The sequence below is a fragment of the Gossypium hirsutum genome, chromosome D02 (genome assembly GCF_007990345.1).
Source record: "Gossypium hirsutum isolate 1008001.06 chromosome D02, Gossypium_hirsutum_v2.1, whole genome shotgun sequence".
Taxonomy (NCBI): Eukaryota; Viridiplantae; Streptophyta; class Magnoliopsida; order Malvales; family Malvaceae; genus Gossypium; species Gossypium hirsutum.
Window position 1 is genome coordinate 25,093,730 of NC_053438.1, and position 22,348 is coordinate 25,116,077.

The following is a 22,348-nucleotide window of genomic DNA, read 5'->3' on the forward strand; positions in this document are numbered from 1 at the left end:
TTTTAAAATATCGGTCCAATTTTAACGATCAACGTGAGTTGATCGTTAATCAAACTGTAGATCAAAATAATAGCCTATGTGCCATGCCCATAAGCACACGACATCATAGATGACATCATCTGTTTAACAAATTTCTTTTGTTTTTCATTTTCTTTCCATTTCTTTCTTCTTCCCTCTTTCTCTCTTCCCCTTTATTATATGTTGGAAAAATCAATGTCGACTATACATTTTTCTTCCCATTAGGCTTCCATTTTTAGTTGGTTTACGCTATTACTTTCTTTGTCTTCCTTAATATTACCATTGGTACTATAATTTCCCTTTTAACAACTCTAGCGTCGCTACTTTTGGCGGTGTCGGTGACAGCCCATCACTCCACGAAGGAGATGAAACAAATGACCCTAGACTCCTTCCATCACCATCTGTTTTACAAAGGCTTAAATCCATCAACTTGTACTCTTACAGATCCCAACAACCCTTTACTTCCACCACCACCATTGTTGAAATCCTAGATTTTGGTGTCTATTTCTATATCTCTTTTCAACAACAAACTAGTGAAATTAAAACCACACCTCAACTAGTCCCAAACCACCTTGATAGATGTCATTCTATTTTGCAAAGGCTTAAGTCTATAAACCTCCTTGGATCACAGATAACCATGAGTATTTCAAGCAGAATTGATATTTTGTGGGGGTATTTAGATCTGGGTATCTTAGGATATTCATCTTTTTCTATATTTTGTTAATCATCTTGAAAGTAAAATTACCATTTTTTTCATTATTGTTATTGGTGATAGAAATAGATTCATCGAAGGAACTCAGAAGAGGGTTAGACGTGAATCGTCTACTGTTGGTGGCGGTGGCAAATGAAGCTAAGGAAAAGGCAGCTATGCTGTCTCCTAACAGCGTTGTGTTGATGGATTTTGATATTAGAAATGGAAGAAGAGGAAAAATTGAAAGAAAATGAAAAAAAAAAATTTTCTTAAATAAATGACATCATCTATGACATCGTGCGCTTATGTGGCATGCTATATAAGCTACTATGTTCACCTGCAGTTTGATTAACAGTCAACACACGTTGACTGTTAAAATTGGATCGATTTTTAAAAAAATCATAATGTTGAGGGTGTAGATAAAAAAATGTTAAGGGCTTAAACCTAAAAGCCCTTAAAGGTTGAGAGTTTCTTTTGCAATTATGCCAAAAAATAATAATACAATCTCTGAATGGGAAAAATAACTAAATGGTAATGATAGGTAAATTATCATTATTTTTAAAAAGAAGGCATGCCGAGATCTTCCGAATGCCATGCCATTGTCCTAATTTGGTAGGTTACCTGAGAGGTGGAAAATAAAAAAGGGAGTAAGCTATAAAGCTCAGTGTGACTTCCATTACAAGGAAATCAATGCAACCAATTAGCATATAAGACACAACAAATTGCATAATTTACATTAGCAAATTCGATATATCGAAAATAATAGATACGTTTAACCATGTATAAATAGATACACATATATATCATTTCATATCGGAGGTTTCAAAATTTCAAGCACATGCTTTATGAATGAAAACATAATCGGTTTGACAGATAAGATCCCACTCCACCACTACACACTATAAGAGTTCCCCAAAACTCATCCATTATTACACATCAGCTTATGGGTATAGCATGAAAGTTGTAGGTTAATACGTTGTCGGATGTTTGTGAATACATAACATAATTGCGGATAATAACTGTCAGATATGGGTGGATGAAGCACCAGTATTTCAAGTTAATAAGCTGGCAGATGGCTGTGAATACACAACATGAATACAAATAATAGGTGCCAAATAATATGTGAGTGAACCACTAGAATTGTAGATTAATGATTTGTCAAAACTTTCTCCTTTCAACGCGTCCTGTCCCATGTAATAAAATAAGGCATGCTTAAAGCTGTTCATAACAGAAACAAATAACATGCTTATAAATAGTCAAATATGGTAGCAATAATTACACTTTCAACTAATCGATACAGTAGCCAAAACATAAGCTTTTCAAGGGTTGAATTTAGCGGTGTCATAAGGCATGTTATATGAACATTCACAAACATGGATTCAATCAACATAACTATTCACAATTCATGCAAGTATATGTAAGTACACTAATAATTCAATCAATTAGGTCATAGATTCTAGAATTATTCATGTTATCAGATGCTTAATTGAATAAATTAAAAAAATAAAAATTCTTTGGGAACTAATCTAAATAATTCCTAAAATTTTGGGTCAAAATTATAAAATCTGGGTTACAAGGGACATATCTTCGTGTGATCGGACTATGTGGGAAACCCTAAACCGTGTGGTGGGGGTACACAGCCATGTGGCTAGACCGTGTAATAAACTGAGGCTGTGTGGTATTCATAAAATCAACTTACAAAGGAGACAAAACTGTGTGGCAGGTCGCATGGAGAGGTTGAGGTAGTGTGAAAAGTGAAATTCCTAAGTTTTCAAAGGAACATGACTGTGTGATAGGGCCGTGTGGTCCACAGGAGTGGCCCACACACCCATATGCCTAATCGTGTGGTCTAATTCTAAGGTTTCGTTTGCCCTGATTCGCTTGTAAAGAAACACGTACTTGTTACCAGAAGACCGAGTGATGTCCCTCTCATTCAAATCTAGTCTAGGATACCTAAATCGAGTCCTTCAAACAATATTTACACAAGGATCAATAATAGATTTCAAGATTAGCTAATATTATCAAGATTTTCGGCAAAGATTTCAAAAGATTCGTGATCGAGTTTAGAAGATTCATGAGAACAATGTAATTTCAGAATTTTACAAATTCTACTAATTGAAACGAAAGTACTTACCAATATTTTGATGAGAATTTGGAGATGAATGACGATAAATGCAACGATCGGTGGAAGAAAAAAATAAATCAAAAATTGATTTTAATGTATAGTATTCAAGAACGACTTTCATTAATGCAAGGAAAATATTTGCAAATAAAAAATATTGGGGAAAAGAAAGAAAATAAATAGGGGAAGGAAGAGAAAATTTTCAATTTCAATTAGAAAAGGAGTCCTTAGTTCTATTATAATTTGGGAAGGAAACTAAATACTTAGGATTTTCTAATTTGGAGGGGTTAATTGGGTAATTAATCCTTCTAGCCGAAACAAAAAGGAATGCTGAAGAGCTTGGCGTAATTTGAACCTTGGATCAAAGGGAAAAAGAGTGAATGTTTAACCAATTGGATTATTCCCCACACTTGACATGTTTTTGCACTATTTAATATTTGTTTAAGGGTGACTCTCATTCTAGTTTGTTAAAAAAATTTAAAATATTGGAATTGGAGTGGTAGAACCTAAGATCTCTAGGATGTATATTAAGCTCTTAACCATCAAGACTAAGGCTAATTTCTTGATTAATTATTACTTCTAACCCTATATATTTTTGGGGTGTAGCAATTCTCCCATTCTTAAAGAAATTTCGTCCTTAAAATTTACCTGGTTTGAAAAGGTGAGGATACTGTTGATGAAATGCATCTTTTCTTTCCCATGTGGCCTCCTTGACTCTATTGCTCCGACATAGGACTTTAACATGAGAGATTCTTTTCCTTCTCATAACTTTTACATCATGATCTAAGATTCACACAGGTTTCTCTTCAAATGATAAATCTAATCATACCTTAATTTCTGCGATTGAAATAATGTGAGAAGGGTCAGAACGGTATTGTCTCAACATGGAGACATGGAAAACATCTTGGATTTGATCCAGGTCAAAGGTAGTTCAAGTTGATAAGTGTCTGGACAGACTCTCTAAGGATTTGGTAGGGTCCTATGAATCTTGAACTTAACTTACCTTTTCGATTGAACCCTAACACCTTTTGCCATGGGGACACTTTTAGGAAGACTTGATCGCTGACATTATATTCAATATCCTTCCTTTTCAAATTCACATACAAATTTTGTCTATTGGAAGTCGCTTTTATTCTATACTGAATTAACCATATTTTCTCTCTGATTCTTGCACTAACTCAGGACCCAAAACTATTCTTTCACCTAGTTTAGTCTAACACAAAGGTGTTAAACACTTACGACCATATAAGGCCTTATAAGGTGCCTTTTTGATGCCCAATTGGAAGCTATTATTGTAGGAAAATTCGGCTAAGGGTAAATGTTTTTCCCAATTGCCTCAAAATTCGATAATACAACCTCTTAACATGTCTTTCAATATTTGGATAACCCGTTCAGACTACAGATGGAAGGTAGTGCTAAAATCCAAATGGGTTCCTAAAAACTCTTACAACTTCTTCCAAAATCAAGATGCAAAATGAGGATCCGGATATGAGATAATCAATATAAGCACCCTATTTAACCTCATAATCTCTAAAATGTATAACTTAGCTAGCTTTTGTAATGAATAATCCTTGCGAAAAGGTAAGAAGTGTGCTAACTTAGTTAATCAATCAACTATCACCAAATTTGAATCTTTCTTAGCGGGCGTTAAGCGTAACCCACTAACAAAGTCCATCGTTATTCGCTCTCACTTCCACCATGGTATTTTGATGGGTTATAGCAATCTAGAAGGGAATTTGTGTTCAGCTTTCACTTGCTGACAAGTTAAGCACTTAGCCACGAATTCAGCTACATCTTATTTCAATCCTGGCCACCAGTACAATTCCTTCACATCCTGATACATCTTGTTTCCTCTTAGGTGTAGAGGATAAGGGCTAGCATGTACTTCTCGAAGTATTTTTTTCTTAATTCATTATCATTCGGTACATAAAATCTTCCTTGAAAGCATAAGATGCCATCATCACTAAACCCAAAATCTTCGATTTTCCCTCTTCCAGCTGCTTAATTCAAGGTGACGAGGTTATATCTAAGGGTAGTATAGTTTTGATTTCATCGGCTAAAGTGTGTTTCACTTTTAGCTTAGCTAACAAGCATCCATCATCTACTAAACTTAACCTAGCACAGATTGCCTTCAAACTGGTCATCTGCTTTCTATTTATGGCATCTACTACAACACTGGCTTTCTTGGGATGGTATTCAATTACACAATCATAATATTTTAAAAGCTCTAACCACCTTCATTGCCTAAGGTTCAATATTTTTTGGTGAGAAGGTATTTAAGACTCTTATGATCAATATAGATATAACACTTATCCCTATACAAGTAGAGCCTCCAAATTTTTAATTCAAAAACTACAGCAACCAACTCTAAGTCATGAGTCGGGTAGTTGCACTTGAGTTGCTTCAACTACCTTGATGCATAATTAACAACTCATTTTCAGTAGTGTGGGAAACAGTGGTTTTGAGACCACAGTTCCAACAAGTGAATTATCATTTCATTATTCATTTAATGTCTACAAGATTATAATAAGATTTTATTCAAATTTCATTAAGAAAATTTGATGTTTAAATGGTTAATTAGGTGAAAAGGACTAAATCGTAAAAGGTGTAAAAGTTGAATTCTATTAGTTAAAATGGCTAAATGGCTATGGAAATGAAATTTAATGGACTTGGAATGGTAATTATACCATTTATTGAATTAGTGAATAGTTGTGGATAAGGTTTTATTAAAAATTTTGATTAGTAATAAGGGTAAAATGGTAAAATGGTAAATGAACTTAAAATCAAATAAGCTAAAATCATCATCTTCCTCATATTTGTTTCTTCAAAACTAATTCATCCATGGAAGAATAGCTATGGCTCTACTAAGCATTATTCTCACTTGCATGATATGTATTCAAGCTCTGTTTTTAATGATTTTTATGTTTTTGAGTTCATTTTAGCTTAATCAAGCTAGCCCGGGTGTTAATTTACAAAATTGTTAAAGAATAAGGGACTTGCCATGGATTTTTTTAATGTATTTTGATGTTAGTTTATAGATGATTAGTTTTGGTTGTTAAATAAACATGTTTTGTTAAGTGATTTTTGATAAATTTTGGAAATAGGAATTAAATTGTTAAAAGTGTAAATCTATAGGTTTTATTGTGAAATGTTGGTAATAATGGGTTGTTTCAAGGTCCTTTTTAGCATTGTTTAAGTTGGATTTAGGCTAAAATGAGTTATATTCAATTTATGAGCTTAAGGACTAAATTGTGAAATGTTAAAATGTTAGGGGCAATTTCATAAGTGTGCATAAATATGAATTATGGATCAAATTGAATTCTTGAAGTACTTAATTGAATGAAATCATTTATTTAGATCATGATAAACCATAATCAAACTTAAATCGAGGAAAATATAAAGCTTTAGATTAGTTCGACTCTAGTACTACGCCCCTAATTATCAATGTAAGTTGTTTGAATTATAATCGTTTTAATGTTAACTAAATTGATTATTTGATATATTTTTTTAATATAAATGAATTTAAATATAAATGTATCAATGTTATGATGAATCGACGAATAACGAGTCCCGTTTGAAGCTTAAGAATTCTTAGGATACAAATGACATGTCATTAGGGATTTCATGTTTAAGGTGCTGATCTTGAATGTCCTACTGATGGCTGAGGTTCTGCATTTGTTGCGGATTCCCCACAACTCGTGTGAACAGCATTGTGTAGCTTACATTCTGACCCACAACTCGCATGAGCAGACCCATTTCACAGTTCATGTGAGCATTGATGTAAAGGAAAGGTTACGATTATAAGGAAAGGCACACTATGTGTGAGCATTCCCGGGTACCTGATGTAATTCTATATGGCTCAACGGGTAAGAAAAGGAAATGAAATGGTAAGTATGCAAATGGAATGAATCATGATCTTATGGTAACACTGATGAGTGAAATTATGTGTTTAAATATAATAAACTACATATCTTATAGTTAATTTCATTTCTATCATGGATAAGTGTACTAACTTGTGAGTTTGATGTTGTATAGGCTTTTACTAAGCTTATGACATTGGTAATGATTTATTCTTAATCTATGAATTGTATGAATGAAATGGTAAGTTATGTTTAAGTTTATACGAGCTTGCTAAGCACTCGTTGCTTACGTAGTTATTTTCCATTATTTTATAGTTAATCGAAAACTCAACCGGTTGAAAGCTCGTCAGAGACTTATCACTCTATCCAACAATCAACTCGCTAGTATATGTAATGGTATTTTGTGAATGTGTTAATGTTAATTTGTTATGTATATGCTTTGAAGTTTATGTTTGGCTTTGTGAGCCTTAACACCTCACCAAGTTATATAATTTTGGTCACTTTCAAATGCTTGTATATAAGGTCTTTGTTGGTATGTTTGTGGTGATATGCAAATGAACATATGTGGTGTTACTTGGTAGTTAATGAAGCAAACCCGTGCTCAGAGTTGATGACGAGTTGTGAATATTCCTGATCTTAAATTAAGTAGTATCATTAATGAAGGCTGAACAAGAAGATTTCTAGGCTGGTTGGTTTTGTAAAGGATTAAGAGGTGAATGGTTTAAGCTAAATTTGGTTATAGAACAAGTTTGAATAATGAACTGATAATATATGCGAATATCGGCCCTACTCTTATGTCAACACTTGGTAATGAATTGGTTAAACGTAGCAAACCAAGACCCTCTATCTATGGAGATAGGAACCTCCGGTATAAGGGTGAACACCACACTTGCTGGAAGTGATAAGTTCAGAAATATTAGGGTTGACGCCACTAGACTTTAGCTAGATAAGTCAATCGAGTCTCAAACGAACAAAAGGAGTTGAACAACTCACAATTTGCTTAAATTTCATAAAGAGTTCAAAGTTTAGTAACCCTCAAAAAAGATTACAATAAGCTATTTATAGTTGTTACAAAGTCCAACTGAATAGACAAGTTCATGTTCAGCTGAATTGAGCTAGCCACCAAATTAAATTGACTTTAATTTTCTGGAATGTTTCTACTCATTGAATACGCCACCAGCCATGACTTTACAGTTCCCGAATGGTCAACTGAATGAATTTGAAAAATTAGATGAATCTTGAAGTTCCTTAACAGCTAAGATGTTTGAGCATGAATTGAATCTCCCTTGGGCAGCCAAATAAACAACATTGAATTAACGTTGGTTGTGGCTCATAAACAGCCACCAGGTGCGAACAGCTAGCAATGGATGGACATTTAGGTGTGAAAGGAATCAAGTAGCTGATTTGATACGAGTCCAAGAACGTGATGGGCTCAAATTATCACAAGGCCCAATAACGAGATCAAAGGCCCGACAAATGCGTTCCAAACTAAATGAGACCATTCAAGAGTTTGTTAGCAAGGCCTTAGATGCATACACAAAAGAACAAGAAAATCAAGATTCACTTTCTTGTTTTCAAGAAAATCAAGAAACCGAATCTTGGTCCAATTTTGCTGTTTGGAGCGATTTCAAGAATCGAGAAATTCAAGATTTCAAATCTTGGAAATCTTGGTCCAAGAAATTGAATCTTGTAGTCAAGGCGCATTAGATCTCCGTTACGAGCATCAACGACCCAAATTTGGTAGGAGATGGATCACAAGCCCAAATTCTTGAAGGCGAGGCCCAATAAGCAACTTCCAGCCCAATCAAGAAATCTATGCATATTTAGTTGAAAATCAGGCCAAAAATGTCAAAGGGTCCAATTTGTAAACATTTGAATTGTTAATTTAATTTTTAGGCTTTAGGAAAGTTACATGTTAAAATTCGGCCCAAAACAGCCCCTTTAAGTGGCCAGCCGAAATTTCCCTATTATTTCTCTTAATTAGGTTTAAATTTTAAGTTTTCTAATTAGATTAGGATTTGTTGGAGGCCTATATAAGCATTGGTCGGCCACCCTTTGTAAAAACACATCTCATTATTATTTCTTTATCAAATTTCAGATTTGTTTGAGTGCAGAACTTTCTTTGGGGTTTTTCTTCAAGAATTCTATCTTGAGCTTTCTTTAAAAGCTGTTTTAACAATCTTTGGATTGTGGGAGCCATCTTCAACCTTCTTCTTGCCATTAATATTCATTGGAGGGGAGATTAGAGCCATTTGAAGGGATTTGTGAATTCTTTCGGGACTTTTCTTTATTTCTTGCTGTTTCGATTTATTTCTTTATTCCTACTTGTGCCGATTCATTATCTAATCTTTTTGCTATTCTTGCTTGTGTTTCCAGCCGTGATTAAACTCAAGATCTCATTGTTTAAGTTGTTCTCTTATTGGCAGCACACATTCGAATCCAAAAATCCCCAATTCCTAGGGTTTGGCCGATTGGATCTCTTTCAATTTGGGAATCAATTGATCGCTGGAAATTAGGCATTCTTTGCCGAATTGATTTGTTGGCAGATTCGCCTTACTTTTATCCTTCAAAAAAATCGTTTGATCCATCTATTTTATTTCTTCTCTTCTTGTCGTTCCAATCCCTAATATTCAGTTAAATTTCTGGTTGTTCTAATTTACTTACTGTTTTGGGGTTCTTGGACAGATTCGGCTTGTGGGAAAACAATCTTGGAGTTTGATTTCGTATTCTTGAACTATAAAAGCATCTATTCATTCGTTCTTTGGTTCTTGGCTGTTTTCTAATTGTTTTTGGGGATTTCAATTTTGGTTCTGATTCGTTTTAATCTTTCCTTTGTTTTGATTTCAGATCTGTTCGTCTAGAGCCTCGTAGGAGTTTCCTCGTGACTTGGCAACTCGATCTTGGTTCGTGCACGCCTCTATATCATTTGCTATAAGATTTTGGGGCGTTTTGGGTGTTCTTGGTTGATTTCTAAACTGATCTCTATTTTTTAAAGCACAAACAGCAGTTTTACCCAGAAAAATTGTTCGAAAAAAATTCATTTGATTGGGTAAACGTTGTCTGATTGATCTGAAATTTTACATACATATTTGTGGCACTGTGATTGAATATAAAAAAGTTAATCACGCAAAAAATCAGTCAAAAAAGTAAAAAAAATCAAAAAAATACGAAATTCAATAAAAATTTTAAAAAAGATTGAGCGGGTTGAATTTGGTGCCCAAAATTTCCAGATAAAAAATTCAATATATAAGGACTTTCCAAATTTAATTTCGTGATTTTTAGAGATCGGGAACACCTCAAACGAAGTTGTCAAGTTACTCTACAGTTTTTCGGGTTTTCTGTTTTCAGTAATTTTTATTGATTCTTAGCTGTAGGTTTTCATTTGTTTTCCTTTATTCTTCCTTTACGCTATCTAACACCTTCTTGTTTCTTGTGTTAGTAGGATTTAAACATGTGCCCAATTCTTCCTCGGTGCAACACGAATCAATTGGTGTCTCGTCAGTTTTTGGCATCCTAGTGCACATTAGGATTCTTTGGTAGATCGGTTCATCCACTCTCTAATTGGTTGATATCAACTCTCCTAAAGAACTCACAAGACTGAATTCTGCCTCATTGAGAATTTGAATTTTCTTTTTGAGTGATTAACGGTGAGGTTTGCTAACTTTTATTTTTGAATGTTGAGTGTTTATTTTTGCAGGTTTTTGGAAAATGTCTAAAGGTGATATTGACCATAATGATGTCTATGACATGTTTCAAAAACTCCAACAACAATTAGATGAACACGCTGCCACACTTCGAACCTTGAGTACCGCTTTCAATGAGGTGAGATTGAATCAAGATCCTCAATATCGAGATCCAATTAAAGACGATGTGGATAACCAGCCTCCTGCTCATAGGCGCGCTCCTCGGCGTGTCCCTAGAACTGATTATGATCTTCATGATCGTGGACAACCCTCTTTGGCAAAACCAAAGAGTGAGCAGCAACGAGAACATCTCTTTCATACTCGCTGCCATGTACAAGGTAAGCTTTGTAGAGTTATTATTGATGGTGAAAGTTGCTCGAACGTAGCCAGCATGACGATGGTGGAAAAGCTTTGCTTAACCACTACCAAACATCCACGACCTTATCAACTACAAGGGCTTAGCAACGAAGGCCAATTTCAGGTCACTCAACAAGTGTGCATCGCCTTTTCTATCGGTAAGTATCAAGACGAAGTCATGTGCGACGTAGTACCTATTCAAGCCTGCCATTTGTTGCTAGGAGAACCATGGCAACTAGAGCGAAAGGTCACTCACGATGGTCGTACCAATAGGTATTCTTTCAAGAATCAAGGAAGGAAAATCACCTTAGTGCCGCTCACTCTGGAACAAGTCCATGATGACCAAATCAAACTAAAAAAATCTGTTGTTAAAACAAGTGAGGAAAAAGAAAAAGAGAATGAAAAAGAGCAAAAAGAGATTGAGAGTGAAAAGGAATGTGAAACAGACAAGAAAATTGAAAAAGAAGTTGAAGAAAGAAGAGAAAATGAGTTAGAAAAATAAACAAAAGAAAAAGACGAGGAAAGGGTAGTGAGGAATGTTTCGACTAACCAAGATATGAATTTTTCTTGTGTTGCTACTTTTCAGGTTCCCGAAAGACCGAAAGATAACTTTCAACTTCAATACCTCTCAAATGAAAGACGCTTTCATACGATCAACATAGGCAAAGATAAAATCACACTACATGAGCCCGAAGAGCTTCGACTACACTATGCCCCCGATGAGCGAAGGTTTGTATTAAATGGAAAAGGTAAATCGACCCTTATTATTCTGCTTATATAGTGGACTCAATTGCCATTAGTCCCGTTCGATCGAGGAAAGTCGAGTCCATTTGATTTTTCAGATTCAAGGACGAATCTTTTTGAGGAAGGGGGGAATGATACGAGTCACAAAGGCCCAACCCAAGCCCAAAAACGTGATGGGCTCAAATTACCACAAGGCCCAATAACGAGATCAAAGGCCCGACAAATGCGTTCCAAACTAAATGAGACCATTCAAGAGTTTGTTAGCAAGGCCTTAGATGCATACACGAAAGAACAAGAAAATCAAGATTCACTTTCTTGTTTTCAAGAAAATCAAGAAACCGAATCTTGGTCCAATTTTGCTGTTTGGAGCGATTTCAAGAATCGAGAAATTCAAGATTTCAAATCTTGGAAATCTTGGTCCAAGAAACCGAATCTTGCATCCAAGGCGCATTGGATCTCCGTTACAAGCATCAACGACCCAAATTTGGTAGGAGATGGATCACAAGCCCAAATTCTTGAAGGCGAGGCCCAATAAGCAACTTCCAGCCCAATCAAGAAATCTATGCATATTTAGTTGAAAATCAGGCCAAAAATGTCAAAGGGCCCAATTTGTAAACATTTGAATTGTTAATTTAATTTTTAGGCTTTAGGAAAGTTACATGTTAAAATTCGGCCCAAAACAGCCCCTTTAAGTGGCCAGCCGAAATTTCCCTATTATTTCTCTTAATTAGGTTTAAATTTTAAGTTTTCTAATTAGATTAGGATTTGTTGGAGGCCTATATAAGCATTGGTCGGCCACCCTTTGTAAAAACACATCTCATTATTATTTCTTTATCAAATTTCAGATTTGTTTGAGTGCAGAATTTTCTTTGGGGTTTTTCTCCAAGAATCCTATCTTGAGCTTTCTTTAGAAGCTATTTTAACAATCTTTGGATTGTGGGAGCCATCTTCAACCTTCTTCTTGCCATTGATATTCTCTGGAGGGGAGATTAGAGCCTTTTGAAGGGATTTGTGAATTCTTTCGGGAATTCAAGGATTCTTAGGACTTTTCTTTATTTCTTGCTGTTTCGATTTATTTCTTTATTCCTACTTGTGTCGATTCATTATCTAATCTTTTTGCTATTCTTGCTTGTGTTTCCAGCCGTGATTAAACTCAAGATCTCATCGTTTAAGTTGTTCTCCTATTGGCAGCACACATTCGAATCCAAAAATCGCCAATTCCTAGGGTTTGGCCGATTGGATCTCTTTCAATTTGGGAATCAATTTATCACTAGAAATTAGGCATTCTTTGCCGAATTGATTTGTTGGCAGATTCGCCTTACTTTTATCCTTCAAAAAAATCATTTGATCCATCTATTTTATTTCTTCTCTTCTTGTCGTTCCAATCCCTAATATTCAATTAAATTTCTGGTTGTTCTAATTTACTTACAGTTTTGGTGTTCTTGGACAGATTCGGCTTGTGGGAAAACAATCTTGGAGTTCGATTTCGTCTTCTTGAACTCTAAAAGCATCTATTCATTCGATCTTTGGTTCTTGGTTGTTTTCTAATTATTTTTGGGGATTTCAATTTCGGTTCTGATTCGTTTTAATCTTTCCTTTGTTTTGATTTCAGATCCGTTCGTCTAGAGCCTCGTAGGAGTTTCCTCGTGACTTGGCAACTCGATCTTGGTCCGCGTGCGCCTCTATATCATGATTAGTCAATTGTAGGAACATTGAATCCATTGAACCCCATGAAAAGGTGCTTGGAAGAAAGCAATCAGTAGCTCCTAGTGCATGAACGTTCAGGTTCATGTCCTCTCTTAATGCCATTCAATGAATTTGTTTGAGCAGCCAACACATTCATCCTGCAAGACAAAGCTAATGCACGGTTTAAATGCTATCAAAAGACTTAATTTTAGACACACTTTAATTTGTCCAAACAATAGACACAATTAAAGTGTCTGAACTAAGACCAATTTATTTTGTCTAAACCAAGACCAATTTAAATCACAAAATAAAGCTGTACGAAAATGGGACAGAATTAATGAACTTAAGACATATTAAAAATGTTCAGATTTTGACACATTTAAAACTCAAATTATTGATGTTCAAGCCAAGACATAATTATGAACCTAAATTTAATAGCTATAACTGAATTAACTTCTTTATTCTAGCAATTAAACTCTTAAGCTAAAAACTAGAATTGAGCTGGAAGTAGGTTGCATGGCATGCTTGAATCGTAATTCCATGATTGCTCAATAATTTCAGCAACCAACTTAACAATATGAGAAATTAAAACTTCATTTTGCACTTGGGCCCCTCGTGCTTGGGCCAATTCTGATGTCGTCGAATTGTGTCGTGACATGATGCGTCCGAGATCGCATCAATTAAGGAACTAGGTTGGTATGTTTGGAAAATGGAAATATTGGCATGTTTTGGCAAATGCTGTTTTGATTCAATTGTGGTGCCTTTGAATGGCATATTGGTTAGGTGAATTAGGATGTTTAAATCCCTTGAATGTGTGCCCAAATGGTTTGAATGGTTAGGTATGAATTAGACTTGAAATGGCTTTATTTTAGATCAAATTCTGGATTCACAGGGCTTGGGACACAAGCTGTCACACAGCCGTGTGTCATCTGAAATTTCTTAATGTTTCAAGTCCGTGAGTTACACAGCCTAGCACACGGCCTGGCACACAGGCGTGTGTGGCAACTCAGATAGTTACACTGCCTACAACACAGCCATATGATCCTACTCAGTGAGTTACATGGGTGAAGACACGAGCTGGGACACGGCTATATGTCCCTTGTTCGAATGTTACACAGCCTGGGCTATGTCAGACGACCGTGTGAACCCTATTTTCCAATTTCTGCATCTTTTTCTTGAAACTTCTATTTTGTTTCAAATTAGGCCCAAATTGCTTCTAAGTTATTTTTAGCGCCTTGAAGGCTCGATTTAGGGACCAAATGTCTATATGTGTTTATGAATTTGATTGAGATTAATTTATTAAATGTTATGATGATAAATGTTTCTGATTGTAAGGTAATGCTCTGTAACCCTAATCCAGCGACGGAGACGGGTTTGGGGTGTTACACATAAGCTACTACTTTACTGCCTTACATCAACACACAACCAAGGCCGATATAAGATGTATCACTATACACCACATATTCTTTCCCCAATTCGAGCTAAATCAACACATGAGCTTGGGCGAACACTGCCTTAAGCTTTTCAAAGCTAGATTGTTACTCGTCTGTCCACTTAAATGAAACCTCATTTCTCAACAATTTAGTTAGGGGGAGACTATTAAGGAAAACGCTTCAAAAATCTATGGTAATACCTAGCCAAACCCAAAAAACTATGGATTTTGGAAACATTTTTGGGTTGTTTCCATTCAAGAATCACTTCTATCTTCTTTGGATCTACTCGAATACCCTTTGTAGATACCACATGACCCAGAAACATAACCTTAAGCTAGAATTCACATTTACTCAATTTGGCAAACAACTTCTTCTCTCGGAGGATTTGTAAAACCTTCTTAAACTGCTTATCATGTTCGTGTTCAGTTTTGGAGTATACTAAGATGTCATCGATAAATACAAAAATGAACTGATCAATGAAGGGTTGGAATGCTCGATTCATTAGATCCATGAAAGCGGCAGGAGAGTTGGTTAAGCTCAATGGCATTCCAAGGAACTCATAATGGCCGTAATGGGGTTCTAAAAGCAGTTTTAGGCATATCTACCTACTTCACCTTAAGTTGATAATACCCTGACCTTAGATCTATTTTGGAAAACATAGTGGAACCTCAAAATTTGTCGAACAGACCATCGATTCTAGGCAAAGGATATTTATTTTTAATAGTCAACTTGTTCAACTGTCGATAATCAATGCAAAGCCTTAGGGAACCATCTTTCTTTTTGATAAATAGGACTGGAGCTAGACCTGTCCATGGGCCGGGCAGCCCGGCCCGGCCCGACGGCCCGCCCGAAATATGGGAGGGTTCGGGTAAAAATATAGGTCCGAAATATGGGCTTGGGCAAAAAAACGAGGCCCGTTTAAAAAATGGACCGGGCTCGAGCTCAACTTTTTTGGCCCGAGCTCGGCCCAACCCGGCCCGAATATAATAAATAAATATTTTTTATTTTTATTTTTAAATTTTAAAATACTTTAAAAATATATTTTTTTATTTTTAAAATAATTTTTTGTGTTTATTAAAAACCGGGCCGGGCCGGGTCGGGCTCAGGCTTATTATTTTTTTCCCGAGCCGGGCCTGGGAAAAATTTTAGGCCCATATTTCGGGCTGCGCCAGGCCCGGGCCTAAGAGTCAGGCCAAAATTTTTTTTCGGTCCCGGCCCGTACCCGGCCCATGGACAGGTCTAATTGGAGCTCCCCACGAAAAAAATGTTGGGTCTAATAAACCTGTGATCTAAAATATCCTAAAGTTTGATTTTTAGCTATTGTAACTCTTTTAATGCCTGGCGATAATTCAATTCTGAATTCTACCTCACGATTTGGAGGTAATACCGGCAACTCATTGGAAAATACATTTGGGAATTCCCTAATGGTTCAAATGCTATCTAAAGTGGTACCATCGACATTCCTATCCATCACATAAGCTAGGTAAGCTTCACACCCCTTACACACTAACTTCTTGGCGACCATGGAAAAAATAACATTAGACAGATAATCCCGTCGCTCCCTAACCATAACAATTTCTCAGCCTTCGATTGTTTTCAAAGTTACCCTTTTAGTGATACAATCTAAGTTAACTTGATGTTCTACTAACCAATCCATACCCAAAATTATATCAATCTCCCCAATAGGTAACTCCATAAGATTTACGGGAAACACTTCCCCTTGAACCTTAACAAACATCTACTATAGATTTTGTTTATAATAACGGATTGTCCTAAAGGGCTTACTACAATTACATCAGCAGTGGTTTCCTCTACCCCAACACCTAATTTTTCAGACATATTACAAGAAAAATGAGAGTGGGTAGATCTTATATCGATTAAAGCACAATATGGGAAAAAATTAATGGTAAATATACCTGTAATGTAATTAGACGCATCTATTTTTTCACGACCCTTAATGGCATAAACAAGGGCAGGTTGTTTAGCCTCAATTCAATTTGCTCCTGATGCAACAACATTTGCAACCCTATTTTGGTTTCAGCTTCTCGGAGGTAACTGACCCACTCTTTGGTTTTGGGCCAAATTTTAAGCCAGAGCTCGCGTCTGTTCGGTCCATTGAGGACAATCTTTAGTCTGATGTTTAGTCGACCTACAACTGAAACAAGCACCCAATATTCTCTAGCATTCGTCAAGATGGCACTTTCCACAATGTGCATAATTAGAAGTCTTATCTCCTGATTTAGTTTCAACAACCCCTTATTGCGGTTTACACTCTCTGGCTCATTCGATAGGGCTAGTATTTGAACTAGCGAAACCAAAATTTCTCTTAGATAAGACCTTATGCTTCTCTCATTTTTTGCGATTCACCTACATAATTTCCTCTACGATCTAGGCTTTCTCCACTAAGGTTTCAAACACCCATTCCTGGTATGGAGCAACCTTAATTTTAAGATCATAGCATAGCCTATTTTTGAACCTTACACACTTATCCTGTTTTGTGGCAACCATTCCCTGAGCATATCGGCTGAGCCTCAAGAATTCAACCTCGTATTCTGCTATAGTCTTATCTCCTTGTTTCAGCTTGATGAGCTCAAGCCTGCAGGCCTCCAGATACCTCATGCCCACATACTTCTTTTGGAAAGCCTCCTAAAAATATTCAGTTAATCTGATCATCTTGCGTACCCCTTACAATAGACAGCCACCAACGATAGGCCTCATTTCTAAGTAGGGATACAATGCTCTTCAACTTCTGCTTCAGAGTACAATATATGTTCTCCAGAATCCTTTCTATCAACTCCATCCAATACTCAGCTACAATAGGAGTTGTTTCAACAATGCCTTTAAACATTTCTGGCCCATTTGACCAAAGTCTCTCTGCAGTAGATCCGCAGTTCCCCGATCTAGTTTGGCTCCAACAACCCTTTACAGGACCCTTAGCATTGCTTATGTCATGGCGTCATCGTTGTTCTCGTAGCCTCTACCACTATTGGCGGTGGAGTTCCTAATGTACTTTTTCTCAAAAATTAGGACTTCGCCTTGAACAATGGGCGGCTTTACAGGTAACTGACCCACTAACTACCTTGAGTGTTCATAGTTAACCTTGCGAAAATTTAAAGTCTAGAGTATATCTACAATTTCTATGCAAAAGTTTAAGCATTAGTCGTCTTCCAAAATGTTCATAGTCTATCTAAAGTTTCAACAATAACATTAACTAAAGTAGGACTGACACCGAAGTCTCAGATTTTATTTCCTCCAGAAAATCAATTTTTCTAAAGTGTTTTGTGGCCTAATTTTTCCCAAAATACCCTTTTAATACATGCATGCAAGTTCATCTAAATTTTTATGGTCCAAGTTTAGAAAACCTAGGCTTTGATACCATCAAATGTAACCTCCTCAAATCGGCATAGACGTTAGACCCGAATTCAGAATACTACATTAGTTACCAAAGTGACCCAGAGAGCTAACAGAGTTTTGAAAACCTGTTATTTTAAAATATTTATTAATTTTTGTAGAAAATTTAGTTAAATACTGATTTATTATGCCTTAAGAATTTTATTTAAAGTATATCAATGGAAAATGATAGTTACTGATGTTTTAAATAAAAATCGAGGATTCATGCATAGCTTCTTAGACATCCTAAACTTAATTAAATGTCACGTAATATAAAAAAATAAATCCTCGGTCACATGCCACAGTTCTTTTACAAATAATAATACATTCCCTGAATGGGGAAAATAACTAAATGGTAATGATAGGTAAAATCTTTTAAAAAACCGAAGCCATGACGATACCTTTCAGATGGCGTGTGGGTTATCTGAAAGGTGGAAAATAAAAAAGGGAATGAGTTATAAAGCTCCGTGTGACTGTCATCACAAGGAAATCAATGTAACCTATTAGCATATAAATCATAGCACATCGCGTAATTTACATTAGCAAATTCAATAAATTAGAAATAACAGATTCATTTAACCATATTTAAAGAAATACACATATATATCATTTCATATCGGAGGTTTTAGAATTTCAAGCACATGCTTTACGAATACAAACATAATCGGTTTGAAAAATAAGATCCTACCCTACCACTACACACCATAAGAGTTACCCATAACTCATCCATCCCTACACACATGGTTGTGGGTATACCACAAAAGTTACAGGTTAATAAGCTGTTGGGTGGTTGTGAATACACAATATAATTGTGGATAATAGTTGTCAGATATAGGTGGAAAAGCCACTATGATTGTAGGTTGATACGCTACTAGATGATTGTGAATACACAACATAAATGCAGATCATAATAGAAACGAATAATATGTTTATAAATAATCAAATATGGCATCAATAATTATGCTTTAACTAGTCAACACAATAGCCAAAACATATGCTTTTCAAGGGTCAATTGAGCGGTGTCATAAGGCATGTTATATGAACATTCACAAACATGGATTCAATCAACATAATTATTCACAATTCATGCAAGTGTATATAAGTACACTAATAATTCAGTCAATTAGGTCATATTTTCTAGCATTATTCATGTTACCATATGCTTAATTGAATAATTTAACACTAAAAATAGTTTGGGAACTAATCTAAACAATTCCTAAAATTTTGGATCAAAATTGTAAAATCTGGGTTATATGGGACTCACGACTGTGTAACCAGACTGTGTGGGAAGCCTTGGACCATGTGGAGGGGGTACGTAGCCGTGCGGCTAGGTTATGTAACAAATTGAGGCCGTGTGGTAATCGTAAATTCAACCCACAGGGGAGACACAACCGTCTGGTAAGTCATGTGGTGAGGTTCAGGTTGTGTTAGAAGCGAAATTCATAGGTTTTCAAGGGAACATGGCCTTTTTATGAAGTCAGGTGGTCCACACAAGTGGCCTACACGCCCATGTGCCTAACCATGTAGTCCTATTCCGATGCTTATTTTTCCTTGATTCACTTGAAATAAAACACATACACTTGTTATCAGAAGACTGAGCGATGTCCCTCTCGTTCAAATTTGATATAGGATTCTTAAATTGTGACCTTTAAACGACATTTACACAAGGATCAATAATAGATTTCAAGATTAATCGATATATCAATATTTTCAAAAAAAAATTCACAAGATTCGTTATCGAGTTTAGATGATTAACGAGAACAATGTAATTTTAAAATTTTACGGATTCTACTAATTGAATTGAGAGTACTTAACAATATTTTGATGAGAATTCAGAGATTGGTGGAAGAACGAATTAAATCAAAAATCATTTTCAATGTTGGGTATTTAAGAACAATTTTTAGTAATGCAAGGAAAATATTTGCAAGTGAAAAATATGGGGAAAATGAGAGAAAATAAATAAGGGAAGGAAGAGTAAAATTTTAGTTTCAATTAGAAAAGGACTCATTAGTTAATTATTGGTTAATTATTACTTCTAGCCCTATATATTTTTTGGGTGTTACACTGGTGCATACCATTCTTCGTACAATCTGCTCGAACCTCTACAAAGCCACATATCATTAATATTTATTGTCAATATAATCTACCCAAACCTCCGCAAATCCTCCTTGTTAATTTGAACACATGAGCGTTCCCTCATAAGGCTGGGGTCGTTGGCCAACCTCAGTTTGACTTCACACACCATACTATGGGAAAAACTTTTAACACATCATATTCTCCTTCTCTGCCTCCTATCACACTTACACCTTGACAGACCTTTCACAACTCCGCATATCATTCATAGACAAGCAGTCAACCACTATAATTGATCATGCACCAGACACATTACGCCAAACATTTCATGTATTTTCATATCTACACAACAGGCCTCACGATACATCAATATCCAGTTATAGAGTAACACCTCATTAGTACAATATTCAACCAAACATACCCAACACACGATACTGGAAATAATTGAACAATCATATAAGACCTAAGTTCTGGAACTCACCTAGTGGTTGATGCCAAGCCCATCTACTTAGATTTTCCCTCCATCTACTTAGAATTTCCCTTACTACACGAGCTTCCTTAGTTAACAAAACATAACAACCATTTCAGAATTCTAGTGAAGACAATTCATCATCATAAGATCCATAATTCTTTTGCATATAGTGGTCATTAAGTAATTATCTACAACCTTACCCGATAAATAATAGAATCAATGGATTAACTGAAATCCATAACTTTCTTCCCTTTCTTAAATATGTGAACACAGAAAGACTTAGAAGCTTACCATCTTGATAAATCATCAATTACTTATGCAAAAATTTTGTTTCTTTCCTCCATGCAGACTCCTTCATCTTTTTCTCTTACAATCAAACTAGTGAAGAAGATGAAGAAAGAACAAAAATAAAATAAAAGAACCACAATGAATAATAACGTCTCTCTCTTATATATTACTTCCTCACATCCTTCATCGATCTTAAATTCAACATCCAAGTGAACATATCCATAATAATCATCTCTCCCCCTATGATATATTTCTAGTTCAAATGTAACGAAACCAAGGTTGAAATCCAACCTGTCCTTAACCAATCTACCAATTTCTCTTATTTTCGCTAGAACCCGCTCAATTTATAAGCTTTTCAAATTAATACCTAAAATCATGATTTTAACTTAAACTTTAACATTTCAGGTTGTGACAACTCTTCCACCCTTAAAGAATATTTATTCTTGAAAATTTTTACTTGAAATCAAGAAAGAGGTGGAATACCTTCTATCATCTTTACTTGAATTGATTGTTTGGTGCCATTACACTTGCACCACTTTGCTCGCGACTTGATTTTCATGGATAATGATAAATGAAAACTAGATAGACCACACTAGGGTGGTGAATACTACGAACAATCTCACACGAGATACTTAGCAGATTAATCTATGCATGATATGATGTGGCCTGCACTTCTTATAGTCTTCGCGCGAAGCATTTCTTTAGACAGTCACACGAATAGTTGCACTTTGAATAGAGTTTGTGATAGACACTTTGCGGATAATCTTGTTGAGGGGAAACAATATATAATCCTGCGGAGTGGTGAAGTTTATGGCCTTAACGAATGGTTACCTAGCAATATTCATTTTGGTAGATACTTGCTTATGTGATCTACACTAGCAGATATTCCCGCATTTTTGAATACCAAGGGTTTAAGAAAAATCCATACAAGTTACCAAGAGCTGTCAAGCATAGATTGGAGGATTTGAACAATTTATTACAATTTTAAACTGGAATCTTCCAAGGGACAATTGACTTATATAATCAATCATAGAGAAGATGAAATCATTGCATTCTCTATTTGTCCCCCCTCAATTTTTTGTCCAAAGAGTTTCTTTTGAGCCCTAATCTCTTTCCTCTGATCCAACTTTTTTTGTTCATATGCATCTCATCACTAGAACATTATTATTGTTCTTTTTAGAACACAACCAGTTCTAAAGGTAATCCTTTATTCTCCATATTCCTTTGCTTCATTTTTCTTCAAATGGCTAGAGTTAGAATAGGCACAAGGGGTAAGGTTAGTGGTTGCAATGGTCGAAATCAGAAAGGCTATGGGGGTGGATCTAATGTAGAAGGTGGCGTCGAGCCACGAAATTGTGAAACCGGTACACCAATAGAAACTCTATTTTATAAATGTAAAACCACTAAATAGGAGATGGTCAGACATTTCGTAGCCAATGGAATCAGTTAGCCTAACTTTCCTACAATTACAAAATTATTAAAGGGGAGTATCGATTGAGTGACTCCAACGATGGGTTCATTCTACCTTCAA